General features: G+C 38.7%; 1 protein-coding gene and 1 long non-coding RNA gene across 3 annotated transcripts in view; both read right to left on the bottom strand.

Annotated features, from left to right (window-relative positions):
* The window catches only part of EIF3H (eukaryotic translation initiation factor 3 subunit H), an 87,739-nt gene that overhangs the window by 17,547 nt on the left and 52,903 nt on the right, over nt 1-17,289 (bottom strand). The window lies entirely within an intron of this gene.
* Nucleotides 3,139-12,135, bottom strand: LOC118670740. Its single transcript, XR_004972468.1, has 4 exons — nt 11,663-12,135; nt 10,385-10,510; nt 9,372-9,417; nt 3,139-5,414 (listed from the first exon to the last, which is right to left on the bottom strand). It is a non-coding gene; the product is annotated as an uncharacterized LOC118670740 (long non-coding RNA).

Consider the following 17,289-nt stretch of genomic DNA (forward strand, 5'->3'; position numbering starts at 1 on the left):
GGACAAAACCACTGCTATGGTTTCTTACTGCTTTAAAATTCCATAACTTTTTGAAAGTAAAGTAAAATCATATTTGGCCAACAAAATTTAATCCAATTTAACTTACAAATAAAGTTTCAATATCACAAGTAAAGGGAGAACCAGACAAATTACCATTTATTTTAAAGGGACAGGGAAGAAGAGATGGGGAGAGATTACCAAGCAATTGACAGTACAAACATGATCTTCTAGGATAATTTTTAAACAATCAATACTTCCAAAGCACATGTTAGTGTACCATTTAGCTATAACATAGACCGAAGTTAGATTCTAGTAGAAAAGAAGAAAAGACTTGAATCTAGAGATCGAGGTTCTCATGCCAGCTCTGAGATTTCTCCCGTGGGGAATCTTGCTGTCCAGTTAATGAGCCTTCTCTGATGCTTAGTTTTCCCATCTCCAGAAAGATCTGAGCTCATCCCAGACAAAATGCTATGACTCCACACTGTTCATCAGATATGGTAACTATAAGTTAATGATTTTTCTATAAACTAAAACAGGCCTTGAGGCAGCATATATTAATACTTTAAAAAGCAATGCATTTCTCTGAAAGATATTCTGTAATATCTTACTAAGTCTCCCCAATAGCATTTTCAGGGTGCAGGCAGTAAAGAACTATATGATTAGTAGCAAACCTCCAAATTCCTTCTTCATCCAGAGTCTTACCTACCTTACAGCCCACTGGATAAGGAAAAGAATGAAAATGAAGTGTTTCTCTCAGCAAGAGAAGAGACTAAGGGATGAGGCCTGCCATCCTATGGAGTTACCTACCATCATCCTCCATTGTATTTATTTCTGAGAATCAGAATATAGAAATAGAGAGATATTACTGGAGACAGAGGGAGGCACTTCCACTTTCTGCTTCTACAGCTCAGAAAACCATGACACAGATTTTGCAAGACTTCAATAAAAACTTGTTTTTAAGGTCATTAAAATTTTCATATGTCCTAAATATTATAGATGCATATAAAAATTTAACAGTTAAGATCAATGAGAGGCGAGTTGACAAAAATGCTTTTGAAAATCTACAATGCAATGATATTTCACTATTACACACAAAAAAAATATGTGCTGGGCCTATTCTATGTGAAATTTCCAGACATTCTCTATCTTGGTTTGGAATTAACACCCCAATTTTAAAAATCAAACAAAAACACACAACCTAAAAAAAACAAACAAAAAAGAAGATACAATGTCCTCTTGGAGACCCCACATGAAAAAACAAGGACTACAAGTGATCTGTGACAAGGTAAGGATGGGGTGCTTGAGCTCCAAAGTAAAGTTGGGGAGCACTGAGGGCCAGTCCTTTCCAGGATCATTCATATAAAACTCCAATAATTGCATGGTTTGAAAAGGTCATTTTGGTTCAACAAAATTCTTAAGAAGTGATTTTTTTTTCTATGTATATACAAGCCAAGGAACAAGAAGCAACTCACAAACAGCCAAGTGAATTGCTTTATCTCTGCAGACTTTTAGGTCTGTGTCCTTCTGATATGTAGTCCTTGTCTTCCTCAATCCACTCAGTTTTTTCTCCTCCTCCAACCCAAGTTTTCAAAAGTACAAAACCAAAAACCTGCAAAAGCATCCTAGTAAACCTAAGTAGAGATAAGAAATGTAGAGCAGACTGTCCACTAAACCAGTGGTCGCCAACCTATAGTCCGTGGGCCACTGGTGGTCGGTGAGGTCTGAAAAGTTGGCGACCACTGCACTAACTGTCTCAACAGTGTGCTTCTAGGCAGCACCATTAATGAAGAGATCTCAGCCACCACACCTACTCACCTCTCTGGCCTACAGAAGAGACAAAGAAAAAAATCCTGAAATGGTGACATCTAAATTTTGTAAATTTTATAAAAAAAAATAAGGAATGGTCATTCCAGATTCTGATCTCCGGGACAAATGCCATTGCTTGGGTGACTATGCTAGTCTCTCTCAGGAGTTTTATTAAGGGTGGGTAGGTACACAAACAAGAAACCCAACTGAGCTATAGCACTAATTTACCAGGCATGGGGTTCAGGCTCATATTGTCTGGAAGTGACTGTGACAATGCTGTGTCAGCCCACAGGCTGTAGCAAGTGGGAGCTGGAACTGTTTGCCTTCTCATGCCAGCCAGCCTCATGTTCCTGGGCTGGAGTTTTATTTAATAGGAGGATATAAACGATGTGACTAGGCAGAGATAAGGTTCACTCCTATCTAGGGAGTGCCTCACACCTAAGAACAAAGAGAATCTCTTCAAAGAAACAAGAGGAAAAGGAAAAATGGAGCCATAAAGTGCCTCAACTCCCGCACTGTTGAGTTAATGCAGGTCAATGAAGTAAGAAACAAGCACTTATAGGCAATTTTGTAGAGCTGGTCCAGGTTAGACACGCTTTCATTTTCGTTGTAAAGTTCTCTTATTTAACAGAAACCCAAGCAGCAATTTCAACCAATGATACTCACTTCTGAGTTAATGGCTAAATAATCCTGGGGAATTTCTCAAAGATGAACTGCAAGGGGGAAAAATTTTTAGAGGGGGGACTATTTTAGAGTTTATGATAATATTCAACAGAAGGGCTCAGAATTGCATAGTGAAAAGTTTAGAAAAGAACTTTTGAAACATTCGTAGTTTAAAAAGCTAACACCCTATCGAAGTAGTACACAGCAAATGAAATCCAAAGACAAATTAGTAGTTACTACTAAGCCAATTCAATTTTCTACAAAAGCTACACTTAGATGTAACTGAGGTGGTGCTACAAAACTTTGAAGGATTGTAAAAATGAGCTGAAGTTTTAAAAATCTCTCCAACCTTTGCAATTGTCTTAATTTGTTAAGTCTCTCCAAAGCAAAGAAGAGCCTGGTTTACAAAACTAAATAATTTCCCGAAGTCTGGCATCAATATATTCATATTCACTTTTTCCAGATAGCCTTTGCAAAACAGTCAATTTTAAATAGCTGAGAGAAAAAACTGTCTTAACTGAGGCAGGATGCGCAATAACTATTCCTTTCAAAAATCCACCACAACCAGGTTCAGTGGTTGAGCGTCAACTTATGAACCAGTAGGTGAAGGTTTGATTCCTAGTCAGGGCACATGCCTGGATTGCAGGCTTGATCCCCAGTAGGGGGCTTGCAGAAGGCAGCTGATTGATGATTCTCTCTTATCACTGATGTTTCTATCTTGCCCTCCTCCTCCCTTACTCTCTAAAATAGATAATATATTTTTTAAAAATCCACCACATTTGTTGGGCTTTCTCTGGTTTTGTTTCCAAATATGAAAACACTGAAAATAATATGTTGTCCTATATTTAAATGCTATAGTTACTCTGCCAAACAATCACCAGGAGGACAATGGATTAGAAGCTTTTCAGTAGGAGTCAAATAATTAGCTAGCATTCTTTTCACCTTCAATTTCTCACTCTCATTTTTAAAATTATCTTTTTTACTTCATTATTTTAAGGGAGCCCTCATGAAACACAATCTCTCTCTGAAAAACAGGAACAAAGAACAGCCCATAGTTGGCCAGGCTAGGGATGAGCAGAAAGTAGACAGTTACTGTACAGCTGCAGTATACTCTAAAACTCGAGCTCCCTCAGATCAAGGGGAAGAAAATGTTTTACAGATATCTCATTAGGGAACTCTTAAAGGACAAAGTAACCTAATCTAAATTTTATAAATTTAATGGATCTATTGTCTTAATGACTTAATACTGTATCAAATCCTAAAATGTTATAAAATTATATTTGAAATATATAGAGATTGTATAGCCTGAAGGGAAAGGGTAGAGCTAAGCACCAAGAAAGAAACTAGCACTTAGTGAGCACTTATTATGTCAGATTTCCTGCTAAGTGATCTACATATGTTATCTGACTTTATTCCTCACAATAACTCTAACGAGCTAATCACGATTATTGAAATCCTTTTAGAAAGCTGTTTCCCACAGCTTGTAAAGTGGCAGGACTCAATTTTACTTCAGAATCTGACTTCAAAGCCCAGGCAACCACCCATTTACAAAAATTCATCTCTTCTTACTGGCAAAGTATAAATTATTTCTGAATAAATAAAGCATAAAGAAATACAACAGAAATCCACAATTTCTAAAGGTTTTCAGAAACCACAGCATGTACCTGTTTGATACTACCACTAAGTTAACCAATAATTTACCAGTCCAGTAAAATTTTAAATGATGAAACTGCCTTCAAAGATTTTTAAATGTCAAAGTTGATAATTATAGCAAATATGTAATCAAACTCCTAAAATATTTCATTCTATGTTACTATTTGAAACTTATGCCAAGACTGCTTTATAACTAAGAACTGGCTCAGATCACAGATGACCTGTACAAACACATCAAGTAAGGGAACAGAGACCAGATCTAGTACACACACTTTGTAGCAGAGAAACAAATTAAGCCCAATCAAGAGATAGCTTTAAAAGCAAACAAACAAACAAAACTCCACAACTCTGAAACAAATCAATGATTTCAACAAACAGAATAGGGAAGTGAAATACATCAGAATCTCCTATCTGTTCTAGCAGAGGGCTAACCCATGCAGGACTGTTAAGAAAATAATCACAAGCCGCTTTCCCAGCAGCACCGTGGGACACCAGCAAGCACGGGGAGACTAGGAACTGTGAAGACTCTGCTCCATTATTTAACAAGACAAATGATCCTGTACTTTTCTCTTCATATCAGATTTTCTGCCAAGCTGCACATACGTTTCAGGCAATGTTCAAAGCTAGTAGCAGATGTAGATTTACGCAAACAGAATGTGCATTTGGAAAAAGAATTAAATACGAGTCTTCTTTGGGTGGAGAGAACAATGGAGTACACACATTTCTTAAAACTTTCATATTATCGTCACCCAGTCTGTACCACATATTCATCCTTTTTTCTTCCAATTAGTACATCTGTTATGAAGGCCACCCCCGTGACTGCCTAACAAGTGTGGTAACAGTTCAATTTTTCACAATAAAGTGTCCAATATAATTTCTACTCTACCTATTCCATTTAAATTGGAGTAACAAAAATACTTCCTTTCTTAATAATCTTACAGAAAATATTTAAATAGTTCATTTGTCCTAGTGATTTAATTTCTTCTTTAAGATGTTGATGAATTCTGGCAAATAATCTCTTCTTAATACCAAGCTGAGAACAAGGGAATGGGAGGAAGGGGGTTGTCACTCCAGCTTTTAAACCTTTTAAGAGTTTTGAAAATTATTGGAAATCAATAATTAATGTGTCTCAAGAAGTCTTCTATGAAATGAACTAGATTCTTCACAGAAAATAATAAAATAACACGTACAAACTGTAACAAATTCATATTGTTATCTTCTTACCCAATTCATGAAACACATCCAGGAGATCCTATTTCTTTGCGGTTATCAGAAGTTGAAATATATATGCCCTTGGTCATAAAAACACATGCACATAAGTGGATATTAGATAACAGCGACTAAGTTAATTGTACAATGCCATTTGAGATCTGTTTATACAAAGTGAATTCACCTTCACGGTACCAAGAGTTTTAGACCCCTTACCTCTCACCACAAAGAAGTCTCATTTAAAGAATAACCTACTGGCCACTGCTATCTCTTGCAACAATTAAGAGCTTGATATATTAGAAGACCAAATGAGAATTTAGAGATTTAGAAAAATATATTTTTTTCATGCAACAGACTCTTTCAAGAGGACAGGTAACACCCATGTCACATTTACAGCTCTGTATCAGGTGTTAAAGTAATGCCGGCACAGTTAGGTGCTTATTAAAATACTAGAGGCCCAGTGCACGAATTCATGCACGGGTGGGGTCCGGCCGGCCCCAATCAGCAGATTGGGGCTGGGCCTGTCAGGAGGAGGAGACAGTGGGAGGTTGGCCAGTGGGTCTGCCCCAGTCTGTCCAATTAGGGCCAGTCCAGCCGTGAGGAGGGGCTGTGTGCTGGCCAGCCCTGCCCCTGAATGGGGCTAGGGGAGGGGCTGTGGGAGGTTGGCCGGACTGCCCCCGAATGGGGTGACCGGGGTGATGGGGGCCAATCGGGGGCCAGTGGCCTGGGGAAGGGGCCATGGGTGGTTGGCCAGCCAGCCCTGCCCGATTGGAGTGGGGGGCGCCAATTGAGGACTCAGCTGGCTGGGGGGAGGGATCAAGGACCAATCAGGGGTCGGCCAGGGGGAGGGGCTGCAGGAGGTTGGCCAGCTGACCCCGCCCCCTTTTGGGGCTAACCCTGAAGGAGGAGGAAGAGATTGGTAGGTCATTAGATTTTTTTTCCTCCCAATACTTAAAATTTTATTTCAACAAGCACTGGAACACTGCCTCTCAAAATGTATCATCTACAGATCATTTAATGGACATTTGACATTCATGAAAACCACCAATTTCAAGTTTTAGAAAGTTGTTACCCTAATTTTAATTATATAAGTTTTAATAAATTAAAAACAAAACAAAACTGCCGTATATCTCCAACAGAGATGATTTACATCCACCTCCAGGCATGTGTCCTGACTGGAATCGAACCCAGCAACCTTTCGATGAATGGGATGATACCCAACCAACTCGGCCACACCAGCCAGGGCTGATGATGACAATTTTAAAAAACTGACATCCAGTCCAGATGGCTCTTTACTTAATGAGCATTTTCAGGGGGACTCATAGGTACTACATTCTGTAAAAGTATACACTGAATTTATCAATTCCACCTTCACACCTGCCACTTCTATGTTTTCTCTCTCGTTGAGGGGCTCTGAGTCATCAATCTTGACTACTTCTCCCACACTAAGCTCATATCATCATCTACCTTCTTGGAAGCTCTCAAATTTGTTTTCTTCAAGGCAAAAATCATTTAGAATGGTTCTAAAAAATATAACTGGCATGGAATGATGAGATGCTAAAAGAAAAAAGGCAGAACATAAAACTATGAATCATATAAAGCCATTATGTAAGTCCTTTCTCCTAAAGAGGAAGACTGGAAAGAAATATACTAAAATGGTAATGGCAATAGTTCTCCAGGGAGTGAGGTCATAGATGACTTTCGTTTTCTTATATTTACTCTTATTTTCCATGTTTTCTTTGGATGTTTGATTTTGTGTGTTTTTGGCAAAAGAACTGTGCAATAAATATGATACTAAAGGAGTATGTACACTCATACTGATAGAATTCACTACTGCTGGCCAACTTGCCTTCTGGGTACCAGCACTCCTAAACTTTGGAAGCAGGGAATAGGATGGTGTGCCAGACTACTTACTTAGAATCTCAAGTTTCCAACCTGGTCTGAATACCATCTTCTATAGATCAAATTGTGACCCAACCCAAATTCATATATTAAAGGCCTAACCCCCAATATAATGGTATTTAGAAATGAGGCCTTTGGAAATAATTAGGTTTAGCTGAGGTCATGAGGGTGGAGCCCTCACAATGGGATTAGTGCCCTTATAAGGAGAGAAACCAGAAAAGCATGCAATCTCTCTCTCCCTCTCTCTCTGTCTCTCTCTTAGGTTTAGCTGAGGTCATGAGCATGGGGCCCTCACAATGGGATTAGTGCCCTTATAAGGAGAGAAACCAGAAAAACATGCAATATCTCTCCGCCCCCCCCCCCATCCCCGCATGTGTGTGCGCACGTGTATGTTTTCCCCACAGACAGTACTGAGGACTGAAGTGAAGATACAGTGAGGAGGTGGTTGTGAACAACCTAAGGAGACAACCCTCACCAGACACCAAATTTGCTGGCACCTTAATCTTAGGCTTCCAGTCTCCAGAACTATGAGAAATAAATTCCTATTGTTTAAACCACCCAGTCTATGGTATTTGTTAAGGCAGCCCAAGCTAAGAAAGATACCATCTTTATCACACAGTAGTTGTGTAACCTACTACAAATTATCTGAGCTTGGATCTGCTCCGTTGTAAAATGGGAGAGAAAATAGTACCTACTTCATACTGTAGTTAAATAATTCACAAGAGCTCAATACACTGAATAAACTAAAGAGCTCAACAGATTTGCAACATCACCTATTATTCAAAAATGCTACCTATAATCCAGTGTAGGTTACCAGAGTCAAAAAATTTTTGGAGAATTGGGTCTGACTACAGTGGTCCTAGAGTGTTGTGCAAACTTATCCCCTTTTTCCATCTCCATATTGGGAGTAGGGGAAAAAATCAGGAAAATGGAGAAAGAGATTAGACATTGTATATGTGACTTAAACAAAAAGGACTATGAATTTGTAACATCCACTTTATGAAATAGAATTCATATGTACAAATGTGAATATGGTCAAAAAACAATCTACCATGAAAAGAAATTGTAAGAGGAAAAATACTTCTTAGAAAAAAACCTATAAGCTAATTATATTCAGTATAATGAAGAAAAGATTCAATAACACAGACAAGGTACAGAAATTAGATTTCAAGAAAAAGTAATCTTGGATGTTCTATTATTACTGTGCACATAACAATATAATTGCTTGCGCTCTGTAGGCTTCTATCTCCTGATCCTATTTATAAATCTTCCAAATAAAGGAAATAGCTCCCTGCCCTCTCCCCAACAGGTGACTTTAAAAACAACACTGAGAATGGGGGTGGGGATGGAAGGGAGGACTGAGCAGTAGTGCCAGCTTACCCACAGGACTGAGTAAAGGTTATTGGAAATGCAGCCCACCCAAGTGAAGTAGCTAAACTCAAATAGATAACAAACAGCTTTATACCAATAATGGGCCGAGTATCACTAAGTGGGATGATCCACTCTGGTTGCCTCAAATATCCAAAGATAGTTTCCTTTACCTTCAAACATCAGGACAATTTGGATTAGAAAGTCAGTATTAAAGGTGCTATAAGAAAAAAGCCTGGCTTTAGCCGGTTTGGCCTAGTGGACAGAGCATTGGCCTATGTACTGAAGGGTTCCGGGTTCGATTCCCAGAAGGGGCGTGCAGGAGGCAGCCAATCAATGATTCTCTCATCACTGATGTTTCCATCTCTCCCTCTCCCTTCCTCTCTGAAATCAATAAAAATACATTTAAAAAATAAGAAAAAAGACTGAAAGGCAATCTTTTAAGAGGATCCTTAACTGCAAACAAAAGAAGAGAAAGCTAGCAAGAATTAAAAGTGACAGAGATTATAGAAAAGGTTAGTAAGGGCAAATAATTTCCTTTGAAGCATTTAAATCAGAGAAACAGAGGTACTTATAACCGCACTCTTCATTCACCCTCTCTTGTTCCCATCTTTTTCCCTACATGCTCCTCTTTGTCCAAACTTATTTTTATAGGATAAGGAATACAGAGTTACCATGCTGAGAAAATGATCAAGCAGAAATCTTCACAGCAACCACAATAAATCTGAGGTTAGAAAACCTGTGGCTTGTTTTTAAGGAGGCCATGTTACCTTTCCTGTAGCAATCTCCTTTTCCCAAAACCATATGCATATGCACCTGTAGAAAAAGGATCCAAGGCTTTCACAAATTCTCAAAAGGCCTCAAGATTCAAGAGAGTAACCATGACAGATACAATGGAGAACCATCCAAATGTGGTCCTGGCTTTTACGGAACTTCATTCCTTCGTATGTATGTGGTGGGGAAGAAGGGGAGTGGCTCAGTGTGCGTCAGTAATCAGTTCAGTTCAGTGGCAGCCAAATAGTAGCACAGACAGCACTAAGATCACCAAAGATACACCATAGAGAAGAGCAAGAACGACAGGCCAAAGGTCCAGAGAACACCCAGCTCTCAGCAGGAGACCCAACAGAATGTCACTCCTACCCTTGTCCTATCCAGACCAGGAAGTCTACCATGAGGAAGCTGGATGAAGGCTTCACCTAAATCACTCTGTGATCAAAACTAGTAATTCCCAAGGGGAAAAGGAAAATACATGCCCTAACCCACAAGGTGATATGACGGGAGCTAGCAAGGCAAGACTGTTCTAAAGGCCAGGAGTGGTGATCCTAACAGAGCAGCGATTTTCAACCTTTTTCATCTCAAAGCACACAAACAAATTACTAAAATTCTGAGGCACACACACAAAAATTTTTTTTAAAGATTTTCTTGCCAATCTGACCCCCCCCAAAAAAGGGGGTATTTCAATTCATTCACACCAAATGACTATTGTTGTGTTGGCTGTTGTCATTTTTTTTTTTAATTTGACAAGCTAAGGGAAAAAAGGTCAGTGCCCCTGACTACATAATCATGTATTGCACATTTTAAAAATTCTTGCAGCACACTAGTGCACCAAGGCACACCGGCTGAAAATCACTGCAATAGAGAGATAACCCTTCTCTATTTGTGGGAAAGTGGGTCTCTAGCAATAACGTTACATTCTAAAAATATGCTCAGCACAAATGGTACTCTGCTAGGTAACAAATGCACCTTGAAGGTATAGGCTCTACAGGCACACACGAAAACCAACCTTAAGCAATTCAGTAGTCCTGTTATCTTTTGAAGTTTTTATACAGAGAGCTCTAGAAGCCACATGTCGAGTCAGTTGTCATTAAGTAATCTGAAGCTCCTGAAGATGCTTTTCTATGGAGGGCCTCTTGGATTAGAGAGGAAGATGAAATACAGTGTAAGCCAAGAAAATTACTGCAGAAAGATGTTGGAAGGCTACAAAACAGACCAAATAATTCCCTTCCACAATTGGCAGGCAGGATCCTGCCAGATGTTTGAAATAGAATTAACCTCTACGGGCTACATTGATAGGAATAAAAATAAACTGCACAACTATAAATAAATAAATATCTAGGGAAGCACAAATAACTCTATGGGGAAGGACTATCTTTGTTTTACTTTCACTGAACTTCTTTCAGATCATTTCCCCCACCCAATTCCACCAAAAAAATTGTCCCAGCCCTGGATGATGTTACCAAGTGGGATTGTTGGCCTGCACCTGAAGAGTCACAGCTTTGATCAAGAACATGTACCTGGGTTATAGGTTCAATTCCCAGCCCTAGTCAGGGCGTGATGAGTCTATCTCACCTCCCTCCCTCCTTCTCCTCCCCCCTCCCCCCCTCTTTAAAAAATCAATGGGAAAAATATCCTCAGGTGAGAATTAACAACAACAAAAAATTTGTCCCAGACACTAGTGTCCACAGGTACTGGGCCAGCAACTATGCTGAGGCTTTTGAAAATGTGCCAAAGGCTGATTAAACAATCCCTACTTAAAAAGCTAAGTTTAATCAGAGTATATGCAATATTTCAAAGCATTTTCAAACCAGGTAATACCACCGTAACAAACACCACCAACACCACCCTCCTTTATCTCCAAAGGATGTATGTCTGTTCCTTGCAGAGAAGATTACAACTCAGTTAGATAAAGGCATTACAAATGGCTTATAGATGTTTCCTCCTTTTATTTTGGGGAAGGAAATCTTGAACAGAAAATTCATACATTCACATGACAAGTACTGATTCCAAGCTCTTATGGGCCAGACTTTTAGGTGCTGTCCAGCACAGGATGATGAAGACAGAAAAGTTCCTGCAGCTGACATTCTAGTGGAGAGGAACAGGACACACAGAGTGACATTCCTGAGACTATGCAAATGCTTAATGTCCCCCCCCCCCCCCAAAAAAAAAAAAAAAAAAAAAATCTAGGTAATCCCACATAGCTATCTGGGCCTTTAAAGTGAACAAACTATTAATAACTACCAAGAGGAGATCAATCTTCGAAGTCAAAGGCCTGGCTTCTTACCTTGCAAAATAATACAGTGCAAAAGAGTAGTTGCAGGCTGAGAAAACAGGAGACCTGCACTGCAATTCTGGCTTTGCCATTAACTACAATGAAGCAGAACCCCTCCAAATAACCAAACCGCCTGAAAAAAATAAAGTTTTAAAATCAACCAATTTTTAATTTACCTCAAATGAAAAAATGATTTGATTGAATGCTTATCACATAGTGATGGTTATAACAGTAAATAGTAGTCAAATTACCCTTGAAAGAAATCTGATATTTTCAAAGAGTTAAAGCAGGTACCAGATAATCCTCCACAAATAAGTTTTGAAATTTGAGTTAATTATCTCTATTGTGTCTCCAAGTACTAATAGTATAGATGGATAAATGAAATAAGTCAGTTTCACTAAAAATATGGTGTAGGAACTCTAACAACAAGGGTGGCCAGAAGAAGGGCAGCAGTAACAAGAACAAAGTTTAAGAAGGGGAAAGAGGCCCTGGCCTGGTGGCTCAGCCGGATGGCTCAGTTGGTTGGAGCTTTGTCTCATGCACCAAAACGTTGCAGATTCAATTCCAGTTAGTCAGGGCACTAATGGGAGGCAGCTGATGGATGTTTCTTTCTCTCTCTCTCCGGCCCTTAGGAGGGGGGGGGGGGGGGGAGAGGAAGAGGGGGAAGAGGGGGAAGAGGGGGAAGAGGGGGAAGAGGGGGAAGAGGGGGAAGAGGGGGAAGAGGGGAGAGGGGGAGGGGGAGGGGAAGAGGGGAGGGGAGGGGAGGGGAGGGGAGGGGAGGGGAGGGGAGGGGAGGGGGGAGGAGAAAAAGGTACAAAAGTTCGAGGCTAACCCTGAAGGAGGAGGAAGAGATTGGTAGGTCATTAGAATTTTTTCCTCCCAACACTTAAAATTTTATTTCAACAAGCACTGGAACACTGCCTCTCAAAATGTATCATCTACAGATCATTTAATGGACATTTGACATTCATGAAAACCACCAATTTCAAGTTTTAGAAAGTTGTTACCCTAATTTTAATTATATAAGTTTTAATAAATTAAAAACAAAACAAAACTGCCGTATATTTCCGACAGAGACGATTTACATCCACCTCCAGGGTTTTAATAGACAGCCTGGAGGTCAATGGCCTGCATTACAGTCAGGAGGTTTCTTTTCTCATTCTATTTCTATGAAACCGGAAGCTCCTTACTCAGACTAGGTCATAAGGAAAAGCATCAAGCATTTTCAGGATCCTACATATATGGACAACAGAGACTCCAAAATTATGGAGATTTCTCGTTAAATCTCTGTCCAAGGAACACACTTTACTTGAAAATTAATATTTCAATTGGAGAAATTCTGGGAACTAGATTGTAACCCTTGATCTCATTAAGCACTGGAACTATTCCTAACCTACTGCAGTATTTAGATGCAATGGGAACACTTTACTCATCCCAGTATCATAACCTCAAAGTTAAAAGTTGTAATACTTTCACTCACAAGTAATTCTGTAAAGCTACTCAGGGTACTACATGTTTGGCTAAAACATGCCGCTTTAGCAAATTATTTGAAGGAATGGAAATAGCTCTTATTGGCAATGACTGTATCCTAAAGAAGGTGTAACAATGTAATCTCTGCTCCCATGTCCATGACTCATGCAGGCATCTTTCTCCACACAGGCAGTATGAAATAGCAAGTCATTCGATCTCCTGCCACACATTTCTCACTCGGCATAGACTTAAGGTAAATACTCTCAGAGATTGCAATTTAATTTTATTTTTTTTACTACTTCCTTCTGTGCAAAGTAAGATTAGAAAGCATAATAACATTATTTTATCAAGTCTAAAATTCCACTGAGTATAATAAAAGACAAGAGGGCTGGCAATTTTAATTATAAGATACCATGCATTAAAAATGCATCCCAATTTCATAGACATTCAGGTGCAAAAATAGGAGGAGTGGAGAATGCTAGAGCCAATGAAGCTAGACAGTGGGCCAGTGGGCACTGGTACCAGTGGCCCTTTCTTACCAAAATATATAACTGCACTCTAGCAGTACTGATCCGAACAGTCCTTGGGTTACGTCGGATTCAACGTACATCGTTTCGTGGTTACATCACCATCTCCCATTTATTTATAAAAAAAAAAGTTCCGTCATTTCGACGTATGTACATATGTGCTTTATGTTTTTTATTATTTATTTACCACAAGTAAAGGTCAGGAATTATCTTTCTTTTAAATTTTTTTTACTGTTTCACTTAATTACTGCTGTGCATGTGCTCCATGTGAGTGACATACGTAGGTGCTTATGTAGGTGCTTATGTAAGTGGGTTCCGACTTACGAGAAAAATCACGTTGCGTCACGCCATAGGAACAGAACTCGGACATAACCCGAGGACCTACTGTATTCTATGAGCTATAATGAATAAATAAATAAATACTCTTTTCTCTGGATAACCAAAAACTTTGGGGACTAGAGGCAAATAACTCAAAAAGTCAATAAAATCTATTTCCAGGCATGTGTCATAGTAATTCCTATTCACATTTTTTTTTTTCCAATTGCTTATGTAAGTCATCACATTCTTAAATTCACCATGTATAGATCCACAATCCACTTAGAATAGGGTTTCTCAACCTGGGTACTACTAACATTTGGGGCCAGAAAATTCTTTGTTGTGGGAAGCTGTCCTGTGGAGTGTAGAATATTTCCCAGCACCACCTTCTACCCACCACCTGCCAGTAACACACTCCCAGGTGGTGACAACCAAACATGTCTCCCCAAAACACTGCCTAATGTTCCTGGAGCAAACCCCAACTCTCCTCAGGACACTGATTTAGGCACTGGAGTCCTGTTCAATTGTCACATTCATGTTATCCTGAGATGTGGTGATTATGTTACCATTTTCATGATTGAATTAACCACTCTCCCCCCATCTTTAAGACGGAATTACAACACAATAATAAAAATTAAAAATCCAAATTCAACAAAAATATGCAAATGATGTAACCAAAACAAACTACCCTATTAAACTATTACCTGAGACACAATGACCAACTCACTATACTTTGAGAATTTAACCATTTCTAAGAATGTAGAAGAGTCTTCTAGGAAAGTCGTAATCAATCTTATACCTTAATATGTAAAATTGATATGTACACAATGGTTTCAATGCCTCAAATTTGAGGGTAAAAGTGAAATTTTTAAAAATGTTTCTTTTAAGACTTAACTTATAAATTCACTACTATCTAAGTGTGATATAGCCCAAGAACAGGCAGAATTTTTTAAAGGTTTAGAAAAACTAGAAACAGATACATGTACAGTTGAGAGCCTAAAGTTGGGGACCAGTTACAGCAATCATACCATCTCATAAGCTTGTCTCTTGGTATATTACTAATACTAATCATAGAAAGGACAAGAGCCCTAGTTGGTCTGGCTCAGTGGATAGAGTGTTAGCCTCCAGACTGAAGGGTCCCGGGTTTGATTCTGGTGGAGGGTATATGCCCAAGTTGTGGGCTCTATGCCCAATGGGGGGTGTGCAGGAGGCAGCCAATCAATGATTCTCTCTCAACATTGACGTTTCTATCTCTCTCTCTCCCTCTCCCTTCCTCTCTGAAATCAATAAAAATATATCTTTCTAAAAAAGAAAGGACAAGAGGTGGGTGGACCACAAATCTGAACCATATATTAATTAATAGAGCAGTACTAATATACATGGCAGCCAAGAGAAAAGCTAAACATATACTACTCATCTTCCAGGTCTCAGCTCAGAAGTCGCTTCTTCCTGGAAACTTTTCAGGTTCCCCAAGTTCAGGTTAAGTGTCCCCACTTTGTGCACCATACTACTGCTTTCACAAGATTAGCCCACTATGCTATAGTTGCCTTGCTATATCTACATTTTCCCAATGAAGCCACTGTGTCCCAAGCACCAAGCAAAATGCCTGGCACAGATGGGTGCTTTAGTAAATAAGCCCTTGTTAAAAAAGATTTGGATGAATTGTATAACAGCTCTCCTTATGGTAAACAAGAATAATAATAAAATATGCAGATTTATCCAGAGTAATTAATATTAAGGAAAGGAGAAAAAATATTCAAAGTAATCTGGAACACTGCAAAGATGCCAGGTTATTAGAAACTTCAATGAGCACTGCTCAAGACTGTCTATGACTTTAGAAAGGATGACTCGACATTACATAGCAAATTTTACTAACGTCGCTCTTAGAATAATGCACTGTAAAAAAATAAAGATAATATTTACAATTACTTTTAAATGAAGAATTTCACTCCATTGGGCTTATTCAAAGCAACCTATAATTCAACAGTATTTGTAATCAAATAAATTTGAACTAAAATGTGTAATTTTCACCTGAAAAATGTGACTAAAAAAATGCCACTTATGGTTAAGATGTGGTTTAATCACAGGATGGTGTATATTTCAATACAGCTGGATCCCAGTTTACATTTGTCCTGATGTTCCACATGATTTAGCATTGGTTTGGGACTGAAGTGCCCAGATCGTATAATAAAGTATATGGTCACACTCAAATGGTACTCTCATATACTACTAAAAGCAACAACCTCTAAGGAAAAAGGCTGGTTCTGCCCGGCCAGTGTGGCTCAGTGGTTGAGTGTCAACCTATGAACCAGGAGGTCAAGGGTCTGATTCCTGGTCAGGGCACATGCCTCAGTTGCCGGCTCAATCCCCAGGAGGCAGCTGATCAATGATTCTCTCCCATCATTGATGTTTCTACCTCTCTCTCCCTCTCCCTTCATCTCTGAAATCAATAAAAATATATGTAAGAAAAGAAAAAGACTGGTTCTAAGAATAGCTTCCACCTACTGAGCATTTTAATTTATTGTATTTTAATCAATAAATCAGATATTCCCCACACTTCTTAAGTAAGGTATTAATTAGTTAAGTGACCACCACAACTCAAAGGTAGACTTTCCTTTGCTGGGAATCAGTAAAATTTGGGGGAAAGGGGACAATACCAAGTTATATTTTTAAGTGGTCATCAAAACTGTTTATAATCACAAAAAATGAGATACTACCTAATTCACAGCCATGTGTTCATACCTTCAAAAGTTTATAGTACCACTTCCACAATGGTGCTGAAGATCATTCAATAACACAATATGTAATATAATGTGAAACAGATACAAAAGAATAAGACCATTAAAAATTTTAAAGCATATTTTAAAATTTTAGAAGGAAAAACACCAAATTATTTAACCATCATTGTGTTAAAGAGACAAGATGGAGAATTTTTCCTCTTTTCCAAATTTTCTGAAATATTGTTCTATTAAATTTTTATAATCCAAAAATCATTTAAAAAAGAAAAACTTAGCAAGGGTTAAAAGTTCAAATAGAGTACATTCTGTTCTCTAACTCATAACAAAAATCACATGCTCACAAAAGTGATAGTTAAGTTTAAAGATATAGATAAGATAGGAAGAGAAAAACTAAAGAGTGGTGCAAGAATTTGAGGAGTTCAGTAACAGAAGCATTTCAAGAGGTAAACCAGATGTTTCTAAGGAACTGCACAGAGGGTCCAAGACACAGAAATTCATAATGTCGAAGGCTATGATCTGATCAAAGAGCATAAGAGTCGGGTCCATTTGCTGCAGAACTGTCCATTACACTGAAGGGATCAAGACACAC

This window comes from Myotis myotis, unplaced genomic scaffold, assembly GCF_014108235.1.
Source record: "Myotis myotis isolate mMyoMyo1 unplaced genomic scaffold, mMyoMyo1.p scaffold_m19_p_16, whole genome shotgun sequence".
NCBI lineage: Eukaryota > Metazoa > Chordata > Mammalia > Chiroptera > Vespertilionidae > Myotis > Myotis myotis.